Raw genomic sequence first — 15160 nt, 5'->3', positions numbered from 1 at the left:
AGGCTGAAACAAAAACTAGAGAGGAACTCAGCACATGGCTAAAGTATAACAACAAGGTTGGGGCAAGAAGCGGAACGCAGAGAGGGGACATTAACACAGACAGGGGACAAACCATGACATGAGCCCTGGCCGGGACAGAACCTGACACTAACAAGTGACAACCACAGGAAAAAATGTGACGCAATCCACCTAGCGAACAAGTTAGCAACCATAGGGAGATACATGGTGTCCACTGTGTATGCAGAAACAGTACAAAAAAAAAAAAATAATAATAATAATCCAGAACGGGAAAGTAAAACCAGAAAGAAACAACAGATAGAATGTGTGCCTGGGGATGGTACCAAAACTTTTCATCTGTATTTGCAAATTAGCAATTATGCATTTGAAGCACATCTCCAGAATGTTTTTGAAACTTTTGCAACACCAGTTTAAACACATTGTACACTCTGATAAATGGGGCCTCAATATGTTGTTGTTGTATAATAATTTGAATATATTAAGAAAACAAAATTTGTTATTTCACATTTATTTCTGAACATATTTTAAAATCTGTCTGTAGAAATCATGGGCCATAATAATGTCAAACATATCTTTTCTCACATTCATCCAAATACACCATGTTCTCACACGCATATACGTTGTATTTACAGTCGTTACTCACAGTAGGAGGCAGTTTGGGTGTTGACTTAATGTGAGCTAATCAAGAGCCATTGAGGAGCTCAGTGAAAACTTGTCCAATTCTTGATCTAATAGCCCTTGTACACTCCTAAAATGTTCCCACAAACACTGCTGCTACTAGATTAAGCTTCCTCATATCAATGAAGCATTTTTAGGAAAACTAAATGGAGCCAGCAGAGTAAAGTGCATGGGACAAAAATACTATACTGTGGTGTAGTATATGTATGTGTATAGTATACTACACGACACTACACACACACACACACACACACACATATATATATATATATATGTGTGTGTGTGTGTATAGTGCATCCAGAAAGTATTCACAGTGCTGCACTTTTTCCACATTTTCTTATATCAAACTGGATGTATTTTTTCCCCTCACAATTCTGCACACAATACCCAATGACAATGTGATGAAGTTTGTTTTTTTTTTAGATTTTTGCAAATTTATTAAAAATAAAGAAAAACAAAGAAATCACGTGTACTTAAGTATTCAAAGTCTTTGCCATAAAGTTCAAAATTGAGCTCACGTGCATCCTGTTCCCACTGGTCATCCTTGAGATGTTTCTAGAGATTAATTGGAGTCCACCTGGGGTAAATTCAATTGATTGGACATGACTTGGAAAGTCACACACCTATCTACATGTGACATGCACCTGTGACAGTGCATGTCAAAGCACAAACAAAGGCAAGAAGTCAAAGGAATTGTCTGTAGACCTCCGAGACAGGATTGTCTTGAGGCACAAATCTGGAAAAGGGTACAGAAACATTTCTGCTGCTTTGAAGGTCCCAGTGAGCACAATGGCCTCCATCATCCATGAATGGAAGAAGTTCACATCCACCAGGACTCTTCCTACAGCTGGCTGCCCATCTAAACTGAGTGATCGGGGGAGAAGGACCTTATAGTCAAGGAGGTGACTAAGCACCCAATGGTCACTCTGTAAGAGCACCAGCATTCCTCTGTGGAGAGAGGAGAACCTTCCAGAAGGACAACCATCTCTGCAGCAATCCAGCAATGCCCTGTATGGTAGAGGGGCCAGATGGAAGCCACTCCTTAGTAAAAGGTACATGGCAGCCTGTCTGGAGTTTGCCCAAAGGCACCTGAAGGACACTCAGACCATGAGAAACAAAATCCTCTGGTCTGATGACACAAACACTGAACTTTTTGGTGTGAATAGCAGGTGTCATGTTTGGAGGAAACCAGGCACCAGATGAACTCAGCAATATACAGAGACATCCCGGATGAAAACCTCCTCCAGAGCGCTCTTGACCTCAGACTGGGCTGATGGTTCATCTTTGACAATGACCCTACGCACACAACCAAGATATCAAAGGAGTGCCTTCAGCAGAAATATGCGAATGTCCTTGACTGGCTCAGCTAGAGCCCAGACCTGAATCCGCTTGAACATCTGTGTAGTGATCTGAAAATGGCTGTGCACCGATAGTCCCCTTCCAACCTGAGGGAGCTTGAGAGGTGCTCTAAAGAGGAATGGGTAAAACTGCCCAAAGATAGGTGCACCAAGCTTGTGGCATCATATTGAAGAAGACTTGAGGCTGAAATTACTGCCAAAGGTGCATCAACACGTATTGAGGAAAGAATGTGAGTACTTATGTACATGTGATTTCTTAGTTTTCTGTTTTTCATCACCAACACTGAAGTGCTGGAACAGGCGAAGGCTAGCAGTGTACAATGCTACTGAAGTCCCAGCTCTGCTGGGCAGGTCATGTCTCCAGGGTGGAGGATCATTGCCTCCCCAAGATTGTTCTATATGGAGAGCTGTCCACTGGCCACCGCAACAGAGGGGCACCTATGAAACGCTATAAAGACTGCTTAAAGAAGTCCCTCATTGCCTGCAACATCAACCTCTGCCTGGTCCAGCATTGCTGCTGACCATCAGCCCTGGGGGCATACCATCCATCAGTCCTTCTCCTCCTTTGAGTTCTCCTGTAGGGCTAACCTTAAGGAAAAGAGGAGGAAGAGGAAAGCTTGCCGGGCCACAAGATCACTAGCTCTTCTAGATCAAACTCTTGCTTGCAGCCGCTGTGGTCGAGTCTGCCTGTCACGCATCGGACTCATGAGTCACCAATGAACCTGTATCTGACATGGACAGTCTCTTCCTTCCTAATCTTTGTTTGTGAAGTTAAATGGTGATTTTTAATAAATTGACAAAAATAATAAAAAAAATTTTTTTTCATGTTGTCATTATGGGGTGTTGTGAGTAGAATTTTGGGAGAAAATATGAATTTACTCCATTTTGGAATAAAGCTGTTGTTGTTGTTCATTCGGCTGCTCCCGGTTTTGTTCGGGGTCGCCACAGCGGATGCAACCAGATCTGCATTGGCACAAGTTTCATGCCGGATGCCCTTCCTCACGCAACTCCAGTTTCACCTGGAGAAACACACACAGCCGCTGGTGTTCCAGAGGTCTCCCATCCAAGTACTAACCAGATCCTACTCTGCTTAGCTTCTGAGATCTGATGGGATGAGGCTGACACAGAACAGACCGGCTGCTTTGGAATAAAGCTGTAACATAACAAAATGTGGAAAAATTGAAGTTCTGTGAATACTTTCCGGATACAGTGTATATATGTATCATCACCGTGGTGGCATTCCCTCAATGTCGATGATGAACGTTTTTGTAGTGCAGATGTAATTTTGTAATTAGTTGTGAGTTCTCAGGTGGCTGAGTCTGATTTTTGACCTGAACTTTCTGTTGCAGTGCGTGCATGTTGTTCCTGGTGGTGTGATCAGCCTCGGTTGTAGCTCCTTTTGCTTTCTTCTTCGCTGCTTCTTTTGCAACCCCTCTCATCTCGCAGCATTTTCGTAGTTGTTAGGATCCATGTTGCATGTCTTCATGCTTGGTTTCAGGATGTCTTTATAGCGCTACTTCTGTGCACTTCTGCTCTGTTTGCCTTCTTTCAGTTGGGAGAAAAGACTTGCTTCAGGAGATGATCGTCACTCAAACTGACAATGTGGCCACACCATCTGAGTTGGGTCTTGATAATGCAGGCATCTGTGCTGGTCGAGTTGGTTTCTTGTGGAACACTGACGTGGGTTCTTTGATCTTCCCAACTAATTTTGAGGATACTTCGAAGACAAGGGGAGGTGATGGCCTAATGGTTAAATGTTGGACTTCAGACAAGAGGATCTTCAGTTCAAGACCCAACCAGACTGGAAAATCACTAAGGGCCCTTGGACAAGGTCCTTAATCCCCAGTTGGTCCCAATGTGTAGTGAGCTCTTTGTATGGCAGCACCCTGACATTGGTGTGTGAGTGTGAATGGGTGAATGTAAGGCATTATTGTAAAGCGCTGTGAGCGTCTGATGCAGATGGAAAAGCGCTAGATAAATGCAGTCCATTTATCATTTACAACATTGCTGGAATGTTTTGAGTGTCTTGAGATAGTGACGGTATGGAGTCCATGGAAGATGGACTTGGTGAAGACATTGACTTGGTGTCAGTTCTTTTATATATATATATATATATATATATATATATATATATATATATATATATATATATATATATATATATATATATATATTTCTTGTACCCACTGGACATGTCACATCAAATTATCAAACTAATTAATTCTTCGAATGCTTCACACCTACCAATGTTGGCATCCACACACGAGCAGGAGTGAAAGGACGAGCTGTGCCACGACCGACATTCTGATAAATTTGTTGGTGAGAGCTGTAACACAAATGTATGTTCACAAAAGCACAAAGAAAAGCATTAAACAAACATTGTGACATCATTGATACGGTACAGAACTAACCCCATCCCATAACTTAGACCATGAAATCCTGCCACTTTCCCCATAATTATCCACATGCAATCTTCAAAAAGCTGTGATGACCTAAAGCAGAAAGTGTTTTCTGCAGTGTGAAGCTTTTTACTGCGCGTCACTTCGCATCCGGTGCAATTCATACAGACCAGCCTCCCCAAGAAAGCCCCCAATCCCTCCCTTCTTACATCCACCATCACATTTTTCACCCCTCTTCATCACACACAAAAAAGAAAAGCACAATCAGTTTTCATAAAGGCTGCATCCAATTATTAAAAATAAAATATCTGAGTGAGGATACCTGAAGGGAAAATCATCATCAGCAGAAGGTTTTTCTTTCTTTCAGAGGGGTTTTTCCCAAACTGCAGCTGGTGCCAGGATTCTGTCCGACGTGCTGAAACTGAATGTTCTGCTTTCGGAATCTAATCGAGTGGTTTTCTGTGCTTTCACTGCCTTCTGCCCCAAAGCTTCTCCACAATGAGCTACTCTCTCTCTCTCTCTCTCTCTCTCTCTCTCTTTCTGTATTCTGTCTATTCTTCCTCTTCTTTACTGCCTGCTGCAGCACATCTCTTGCGTCGCCTCCAGAGGTGTTGCAGCAGCAGCATCAGCATCACCCCAGCCGGCTCCTCGATCTCCCCCCTGTCAGCCTCGCACACTGAATTTGCTTCTCTGATTTTTTTTTTATGTCGCTCTCTTGCTCCCTCTCTTTCTTTCCCACCTTGTTTATTGCCGGTGCTACAGGATGGAGTGCGGCAAGGGAGGCTAATAATTTTGTAATGGGTTCTCCTCATTGGTGGATTGGGAGGTGGAGGCGCACTGGCAGAAGAGCATTTGTTCGTGAAATCAGCTGTGGGGTTTGCAGCCCTATTGTTCAGTTTCGTAGCAGTGAGGACATGAACAAGGTTTTAATCAGAGCATCTTGTAAGACAATGTGATGCTTCATAAGCTGCCTCTTTCAATGACAATTTTATTTTTTTTCACGAAAGGAGGGCAAGTCTGTCTGAGGAGCAGACGTCAGGGATTCTCTTCCAAAAATAAAATACATTTCTTCAAATGGATATGATCTGAAATTTTTTCAAATTTATTAAAGATAAAAAAAAAAACTAAGAAATCACAAGTGCATAAGTATTCACACCATTTGCTCAATACTTTGTTGATCCACCTTTGGCAGCAATTAAAGCCTCAAGTCTTCCACAAGCTTGATGCACCTATCTTTGGGCAGTTTTGCCCATTTCTCTTTGCAGCACCTCTCAAACTCAAGACAATCCTGTCTTGGGGTCTACGGACAATTCCTTTGACTTCATGCTTGGTTTGTGCTCAGGTACGTGTCTTTCCAAATCATGTCCAATCAACTGAATTTACTCCAGGTGGACTCCAATTAAGCTGTTTAAACATCTGAAGTATGACCAGTGCAAACAGAATGCACCTGAGCTCAGTTTTGAACTTTGTGGAAAAGGCTGTGAATACTTACGTAAATGTGACTTCTTTGGGTTTTTTTTGTTGGGTTTATTTTTTTACTATTAATAAATTAGCAAAAATCTTAAAAAAAAAAACCTTTTCACATTGTCATTATGGGGTATTGAGGGTGAAAAAGTGAATTTCATCCATTTTGGAAAAAGGCTGTAACATAAAATGTGGAAAAACTGAAGTGCTGTGAATCCTTTCAGGATGCACTGTAAGGTGAGGTAAGGTGAGGTAAGGCCTGGGAAGGTAATGTAATGTAAGGTGACTAAGGTAAAATAAGGTAAAGTACGATAAATTAATGTGAGGTGAAGTAAGGTCATGTAACTTGATGTAAAGTAAAATAAAACAGGGTAATGTCCGATAAGGTAAAGGTAACGTAAGGTAAACCTGGTATCACTGTAAAGTAAGGCAATCTAAGATAATGTAAGGTGAAGTAAGACAATGCACTATAAAGTAAGGTAATGCAAGATAATGTAAAGTGAAGTAAGGCAATGTAAGGTGAAGTAGAGTAAACTGTAGAGTGTTAAAGAGTAGAGTGTAAAGAGTAAAGTATTAGCCAAGTTCAAATCCATCATGGACAACTCCTCTCACCCTCTGCACCGGCCTGTAGTGGAGCTGAGGAGCTCCTTCAGTGACAGACTGAGGCACCCTCAGTGCAAGAAGGAATGATACCGCAGGTTGTTCCTCCCTGCTGCTGTCAGACTATACAATAACACTGAAATAACCACATGCAATAATATGTCCACAAATCATGTGCAATAACAACTTGTTTACAAATTCCAGCACTAGTGTCACCTTATCAAATCTAAACTCCACTTCACATATTGTAAATAAGATGCTTCTATTTTTTAATTCCAATCATGTTCATATATATATATATATATATATATATATATATATATATATATATATATATATATATATATATATATATATATATATATATAATTTCTACCTCATTTTCTTATGTCTCGTACTGTTATTATTATTATTGCTTATCTTGCACATGCTGTTTGATGCACATTTTCTTCTACTCGCACTCATCTTGTGTGTTTATTAAGAGCTGACGTAACATGTGAATTTATCCACTGTGAGATCAATAAAGTCTTATCTTATCTTATCTTATCCTGAGGTCTGGGATCACTGTAAAGTAAGGTGAAGCAAGGTAAAATACATTAATGTAAGATAAGGTAAAACATGGTAAGGTAACGTAAGGTAACATGAAGTAAGGTAATGTAAGGTGAAGCAAGGTAAAATAGGGTAAAGTAAGGTTAGGCAACATGAAGTAAGGTATAAGAAGGTAAGGGACTGTAAAGTAAGGGTATGCAATATAATGTAAAGTGAAGGAAGTTAATGTAAGGTGCAGATTGGAATCACTGTAAAGTAAGGTAATGTGAGGTGAAGTAAGATAAAACAGGGCAACATAAGATAAATCAAACGAAGGCAAGGTAAGAAAATGTAAGGTGAAGTGAGGTAATGTAAGGCTAGGTAAGGCAATGTGAGGTGAAGTAAGATAAAATAGGGCAACATAAGATAAATTAAACTAAGGCAAGGTAAGGTAATGTAAGGTGAAGTGAAGTAATGTAAGGTGAAGTGAGGTAATGTAAGGTGAAGTGAGGTAATGTAAGGTGAAGTGAGGTAAAATAGGGAAAGGTAAGATAAGGTAAATGAAGAAACACATGCACTGAAAAAGAAATACCCTAATGTGTATTGCCAAAGTTTGAAATATGATGAAATGTTAATTAAAATGTAGTTTGATTTTATTTCTTCATCTGTATTTGGGTTTGCTGCCGACCTGGTCCTTTCTGTGTGAAGTTTCTATGTTCTCCAGGTGTTTGTATGGGTTTCCTCCATGCAGGTTTGGTATACTGGTGTGAGAGGGACTGGTGCTGTGTTTGTCTGTATGTGTCTGCCCTGTGATAGACTGATGATCTGTCCAGGGTGTACAACCTCAATTCCAATGAAGTTGGGATGTTGTGTAAAAATACAAACAGAATACAATGATTTGCAAATCCTCTTCAACCTATATTCAACTGAATACACCAGAAAGACAAGATATTTAATGTTCAAACTGATAAACTTTATTATTTTTGTGCAAATATTTGCTCATTTTGAAATGGATGCCTGCAGGACGTTTCAAAAAAGCTGGGACAGTGGTATGTTTACCACTGTGTTACACCTCCTTTGCTTCTAACAACACTCAATAAGCATTTGGGAACTGAGGACACTAATTGTGAGTGTCATGATTGGGTATAAAAGGGGCATCCCCAAAAGGCTCAGTTGTTCTCAAGCAAAGATGGGGCGAGGATCACTACTTTGTGAACAACTACATGAAAAAATAGTCCAGCAGTTTAAGAACAATGTTTCTCATTGTTCAATTGCAAGGAATTTATGAATTCCATCATCTACAGTCCATAATATAATCAGAAGATTCAGAGAATCTGGAGAACTTTCTACACCAAATCAGCACTGAATGCCTGTGACCTTCGATCCCTCATTGTGTAAAGGATCTTACCGCATGGCCTCAGGAACACTTCAGAAAACCATTGCCAGTTAACACAGTTCGTCGCTACATCGACAAGTGCAAGTTAAAACTCTACCATGCAAAGTGAGAGCCATACATCAACAACATCCAGAAACGCTGCTGCCTTCTCTGGGCCCGAGCTCATTTGAAATGGACAGACGCAAAGTGGAAAAGTGTGCTGTGGTCTGATGAGTCTACATTTCAAATTGTTTTTGGAAATCATGGACGTCGTGTCCTCAGGACAAAAGAGGAAAAAGGCCGTCCAGCACAAAGTTCAAAAGCCAGCATCTGTGATGGTATGGGGGTGTGTTATTGCCCATGGCATGAGCAACTTACACATCTGTGATGCACCATCAATGCTGATAGGCAATGCTGCATCCAAGCAATGTCTTTTTCAGGGACGTCCCTGCTTATTTCAGCAAGACAAGGCCAAGCCACATTCTGCACATGTTACAACAGCGTGGCTTCGTAGTACGAGGTCTGTGAGAAAAGTATCTGACCTTATTATCTTTTTAAAAAAAACATATGGATTTGAATCACGTGTGATTACATCAGCCAAGCTTGAACCCTCGTGGGCATGCCAGAGTTTTTTCATGCCTGTCTGTGACATCATTCGCCTGTGAGCACGCCTTGTGGAAGGAGTGGTCCAGCCCCCTCGTCGGAATTCCTTTGTCTGAGAAGTTGTTGAGAGACTGGCGCTGTGCTTGATCAAATTTTTTTCAAAAACTGTGAGGCACATCCGAATGTAGACCGTTCGAGAAATTCAGCTGGTTTTCGGTGAAAATTTTAAAGGCTGCGCCCGCCACAAGAAAACACCTCCGTTGGAAGCCTTAAGGACAAGTTGGAACATGCCCTGCTGTTAAACAATTTCTCAGACACTCACTCAACTGAAAGCCACCAAAAGCCGCCTGGATTTTACAAATGGTTATCAACACGGAGGTGTTTTTCCTGTTGCGGGCACGCCGCGCCAGCTGCGAGCCATATATATATATATATATATATATATATATATATATATATATATATATATATATATATATATATATATATATATATATATATATATATATATATATATATATATATATATAATTGTCACCACTCTGTGTGTATTCTTGTTTCAAAATGTTGCCATGCCTGTGATTAGAAATGAATAAAGTAATCCACACGAAATATGCCTACAACTTTTTATCCAACTGCACCATGCACTTAAAGATACAACAGAGTGACATAAATATGTAATTCAGTGTGTTTTATAATGTAGGAAAGCAAACCTGGATGTCCAAACGAACACGTGTTCCCACCTAATATTATTTTCAGTGAAGTAATTTGCATCCTGACAGTTGCCATAAGGGGGTACCAGAGATCCATGATGCGTTACTGGCAATTAGTGAGTGATATTTTGGCTTTGTGAATCATTCTGAGCACGACAGTTGGAGAAAATGCAAAGAGCTGCTGCAGTGATTTCAGCACCACGCCAGGCGTGGACAGCTCCTGCCGCACACAAGCGTGCAGTCAATTGGTCTTTATGTGCCTATTTATTTGGTTTACTGCAGGTTGCAACAAATATGGAAACAAACACGATACAGGCAGCATTAAAAGCACATCCGATTTATAAGTAATAATGTTCCCGGTTATGTTTGTGATCATCAGGTTCTTTTTCTTTTTTTAAAGTATTATTTCCAAAGCTTCTCTGTCACTAATGATGTCATCCTCCTCTTTCAGGGAGGCTGGTGACGGAAACAAGAAGTTGATCGCAATCTATGACACGAGGTAGGACACGCACGCGTGCACATGACCGACGAGGTACCAACATGTGTCGTGCACGCGCCACCCCACATCATTTATATCACAGCCGCACGTTTTAGAAGACCAGCGTCATTAAATAAATAAATCAATATTATTATTAAAATGAAAATAAAAGATTAATAACATAATCGATCAAAATTTATTTTATTTCATTTTATTTTATTGATTTATTTATCAAGGAACCCAGTGTGAGGGGATTGGCACAGACGGTGTGAAGAGCACAGTAAAAAAATAAAAATAAAATTTTAACACTTTGAATATAGAATATAAAATGCTGTATTTTTTCATCCTGGAAAAGCTTCAGTAATGTGATTCAAGTCTTTTTTAATCTGATGCATCTGCTCAATATAGATGCTCAATAATTTCATTAGCATTACTTTGTGTAAATTGCAGTTAGTATTGCTTATATATATATATATATATATATATATATATACAGTGAGGAAAATAAGTATTTCAACACCCTGCAATTTTGCAAGTTCTCCCACTTAGAAATCATGGAGGGGTCTGAAATTTTCATCTTAGGTGCATGTCCACTGTGAGAGACATAATCTAAAAAAAAAAAAAAAAAAAAAAAAACATCCGGAAATCACAATGTATGATTTTTTTTTTAATAATTTATTTATATGTTACTGCTGCAAATAAGTATTTGAATACCTGTGAAAATCAATGTTAATATTTGGTACAGTAGCCTTTGTTTGCAATTACAGAGGTCAAACGTTTCCTGTAGTTTTTCACCAGGTTTGCACACACTGCAGCAGGGATTTTTGGTCCACTCCTCCATACAGATCTTCTCCACATCTTTCAGGTTTGGAGTTTCAGCTCCCTCCAAAGATGTTCTGTTGAGTTCCAGTCTAGAGACCGGCCAGGCCACTCCAGGACCTTGAAATGCTTCTTACAGAGCCCCTCCTTAGTTGCCCTGGCTGTGTGTTTGGGTTCATTGTCATGCTGGAAGACCAGCCATGAACCATCTTCAATGCTCTTACTGAGGGAAGGAGGTTGTTTGCCAAAATCTCACAATACATGACCCCATCCATCCTCCCTTCAATACGGTGCAGTCGTCCTGTCCCCTTTGCAGAAGAGTACCCCCAGAGTATGATGTTTCCACCCCCATGCTTCACGGTTGGGATGGTTTTCTTGGGGTTGTTCTCATCCTCTAAACATGGTAAGTGGAATTGATTCCAAAAAGCTCTATTCTGGTCTCATCTGACCACATGACCTTCTCCTATGCCTCCTCTGGATCATCCAGATAGTCACTGGTGAACTTCAAACTGGACTGCGCATGTGCTGGCTTGAGCAGGGGGACCTTGCTGCCCTGCAGGATTTTAAACCATGACAGCATCATGTGTTACTAATGTAATATTTGTGACTGTGGTCCCAGCTCTCTTCAGGTCATTGACCAGGTCCTCCTGTGTAGTTCTGAGCTTTCTCAGAATCATCCTTACCCCACAAAGTGAGATCTTGCATGGAATCCCAGACCGAGGGAGATTGACAGTCATCTTATGTTCCTTCCACTTTCTAATAAATAATCATAACAGTTGTTATCTTCTACCAAGCTGCTTGCCTGTTGTCCTGTAGTCCATCCCAGCCTTGTGCAAGTCTACAGTTTTGTCCCTGGTGTCCTTAGACAGCTCTTTGGTCTTGGCTATGGTGGACACATTGGAGTGTGATTGATTGAGTGTGTGAACAGGTGTCTTTTATACAGGTAACAAGTTCAAACAGGTGCAGTTAATACAGGTAAAGAGTGCAGAATAAGAGGGCTTCTTAAAGAAAAATTAACAGGTCTGTGAGAGCCAGAATTCTTGCTGGTTGGTAGGTGTTCAAATACTTATTTGCAGCAACATACAAATAAATTATTAAAAAATCATACATTGTGATTTCCGGATTTTTTTTTTTTTTTTTTTTAGATTATGTCTCTCACAGTGGACATGCACCGAAGATGAAAATTCCAGACCCCTCCATGATTTCTAAGTGGGAGAACTAGCAAAATTGCAGGGTGTTCAAATACTTATTTTCCTCACTGTATATATATATATATATATATATATATATATATATATATATATATATATATATATATATATATATATATATATATTTGCCCACTCAAGTCGGTTACGACAACGAACTGGAGTCAGGTCGAGACCCCGATGAGGACGACGAGCATGCAGATGAGCTTCTCTGAGACGGTTTCTGACAGTTTGTGCAGAAATTCTTTGGTTATGCAAACCGATTGTTCCAGCAGCTGTCCGAGTGGCTGGTCTCAGACGATCTTGGAGGTGAACATGCTGGATGTGGAGGTCCTGGGCTGGTGTGGTTACACGTGGTCTGCGGTTGTGAGGCTGGTTGGATGTACAGCCAAATTCTCTGAAACGCCTTTGGAGACGGCTTATGGTTGACATTCCTGCTGTCAGCATGCCAATTGCACGCTCCCTCAAATCTTGCGACATCTGTGGCATTGTGCTGTGTGATAAAACTGCACCTTTCAGAGTGGCCTTTTATTGTGGGCAGTCTATGGCACACCTGTGCACTAATCATGGTGTCTAATCAGCATCTTGATATGGCACACCTGTGAGGTGGGATGGATTATCTCAGCAAAGGAGAAGTGCTCACTATCACAGATTTAGACTGGTTTGTGAACAATATTTGAGAGAAATGGTGATATTGTGTATGTGGAAAAAGTTTTAGATCTTTGAGTTCATCTCATACAAAATGGGAGCAAAACCAAAAGTGTTGTGTTTATATTTTTGTTGAGTGTAGTTGTTATTAAGATATCTTGCTCCAAATCATGTATACAAACACAGAGACCAAGATGAGCACAAGACTGCATGACTCTTGTTATTGGCTCTATGCTAAATGCTAAAAGCTACATGCAGCTTCTGGCTGAGGTAAGTCATATCATTTTTCACAATGCTATTGCTTTCAATAGTCCTATATGTATATTTAGGATCTATAATAAACAAGTAGACAGTTGGGTGGTCAAAGCTGCCTTTCTGGTATAAAACTGGTGTCTTTTTCATGCATAACCCAAGTGTGTGGAGTGTTGTGAATTGTGGCACCACCTGCACTCTTAAATAAATGAACTGCTGCCTCAACAAGAAAAAGTGATGTAATAATTTGCATAGATTTTTTTTCAGCTATTTCAACTTAGTGAAACATATTTCAACTTAACTAGAGAAGTCTTGTGGCATTAATTCAGTTGAAAGTTGAAATAACTAAGTTGAAATAACTTCTATGCAAATAGGGCAGCGCAGTCTCGTTTGAACCCTGTTGTGATATCGTGGGATTTGACCACTTATGGGGACAGCCAGTCCCGTTGTGCAATATATACACAGCATAACTTCACATGGATAAATGGTGTACTGTTTTGTTTTCGGCTGCAATCACCGAAGTAGTCGTGAAAAGTGCTGTTTTTTCAGTTCCCAGTGAAGAAGGGAAGACGAGGCGAATGTGAGAGGTCATGTTGGTAAGTGTTAGCCTACACAGCTAACCAGAGTAGCTGCGTTCTCTTGCCTACACAAGCGCCTCGACACGTTTGAGCTCCAGGTCATAAACAAACTGCAACATACGTCCACTGTCCACCGCATCGTCACTTTTTCTTTGTATTTTCACTTTATTCACATGTAATTTGCCCCAAATCTCAGAGAAAATGCCGTGTTTCTGTCCCCGGAAGTAAAGAAATTAAGTCATATGCGTCATATTTTACCCCTTTAGCACCCGCCCTCAAACGAGACTGAGCTGCCCAATTGTTACAATTTTTCTCGTTGAGACAACAGTTGTTTTTTTAGAGTGTGCATGTGACCCAAGTTAATATTCTGTCACCAAACTGCAGATTGATACAATAAATATCCATAAATAACTGTCCTTATTTGTTTCAGCCATCACAAGTGTCCACAAGGGTGGAAAAATGTCCAGACATTGAACTCAGACTGGTTTTCAAAGCACAAAAAAAGGGTCATTTTGAAAATATAATGTACAAAGATTGCTATGGATATCTGATGTCACACTTTGCTCCTCCACGTCGAAAGGAGACAGCTGAGGTGGCTCGGGCATCTTTTCCGGATGCCCCCTGGATGCCTCGCTGGAGAGGTGTTCCGGGCACGTCCCATTGGGAGGAGGCCCCGGGGAACACGCTGGAGGGACTACGTCTCTCGGCTGGCTTGGGAACGTCTCGGGGTTCCCCCGGACAAGGTGGGAGAGGTGTGTGTGGATCGGGAGGTCTGGGCGGCTTTGTTTGAGCTGCTGCCCCCGCGACCCGACTCCGGATAAAGCAGAAGAAAATGGATGGATGGATGGATGGATGGATGGATGGATGGATGGATGGACGGATATGGAAATTCCTGGTGATGGTGTTAGGGGGGTGTGTGTGTGTGTGGGGGGGTAGAGCCCATTTAAGCCTCACAGTAGACACGCCTATGGCGCAGATCTGCTTTAAAACGAAATCATCTGCGCAGTTGGCACAGCTGGGGAGATTGAACATTATTATGATTATTACTGTGATTAATTAGATTTCTTTTTTAACAGTGTGGAAGTGCCGCTGTCTTTTTCGTTTCAACAGTCTGACCGCCTTCACCGCCACTAGCAGCCTCCGGGTGCGTCCGTGCGTGCGTGCGTCCTCCTCATCAATATGCGCTCCAGCTCCTGAGCGTTCGGAGCCCTTCGTGCACGCTCAGACGCGGCGCCAGCGCGCATTACCAGCGAGCCGATGTCAGCCCGCACTGACCACATCTCCACCACACACTGGTGACTTTCTGCACCAGATCCAGCAGCGCACTTTCTCCATTTTTTTTTTTTTAACGATCAATGGGTTTGCATGTGAAGCGCGCCTCTCACTGTTGATTGCCGCCGCTGTGAACAATTATTATTATTTTTCCACAATAAAAAGAGGG

Source organism: Thalassophryne amazonica, chromosome 1 (genome assembly GCF_902500255.1).
Source record: "Thalassophryne amazonica chromosome 1, fThaAma1.1, whole genome shotgun sequence".
NCBI lineage: Eukaryota > Metazoa > Chordata > Actinopteri > Batrachoidiformes > Batrachoididae > Thalassophryne > Thalassophryne amazonica.
This window is presented reverse-complemented; position numbering follows the sequence as displayed.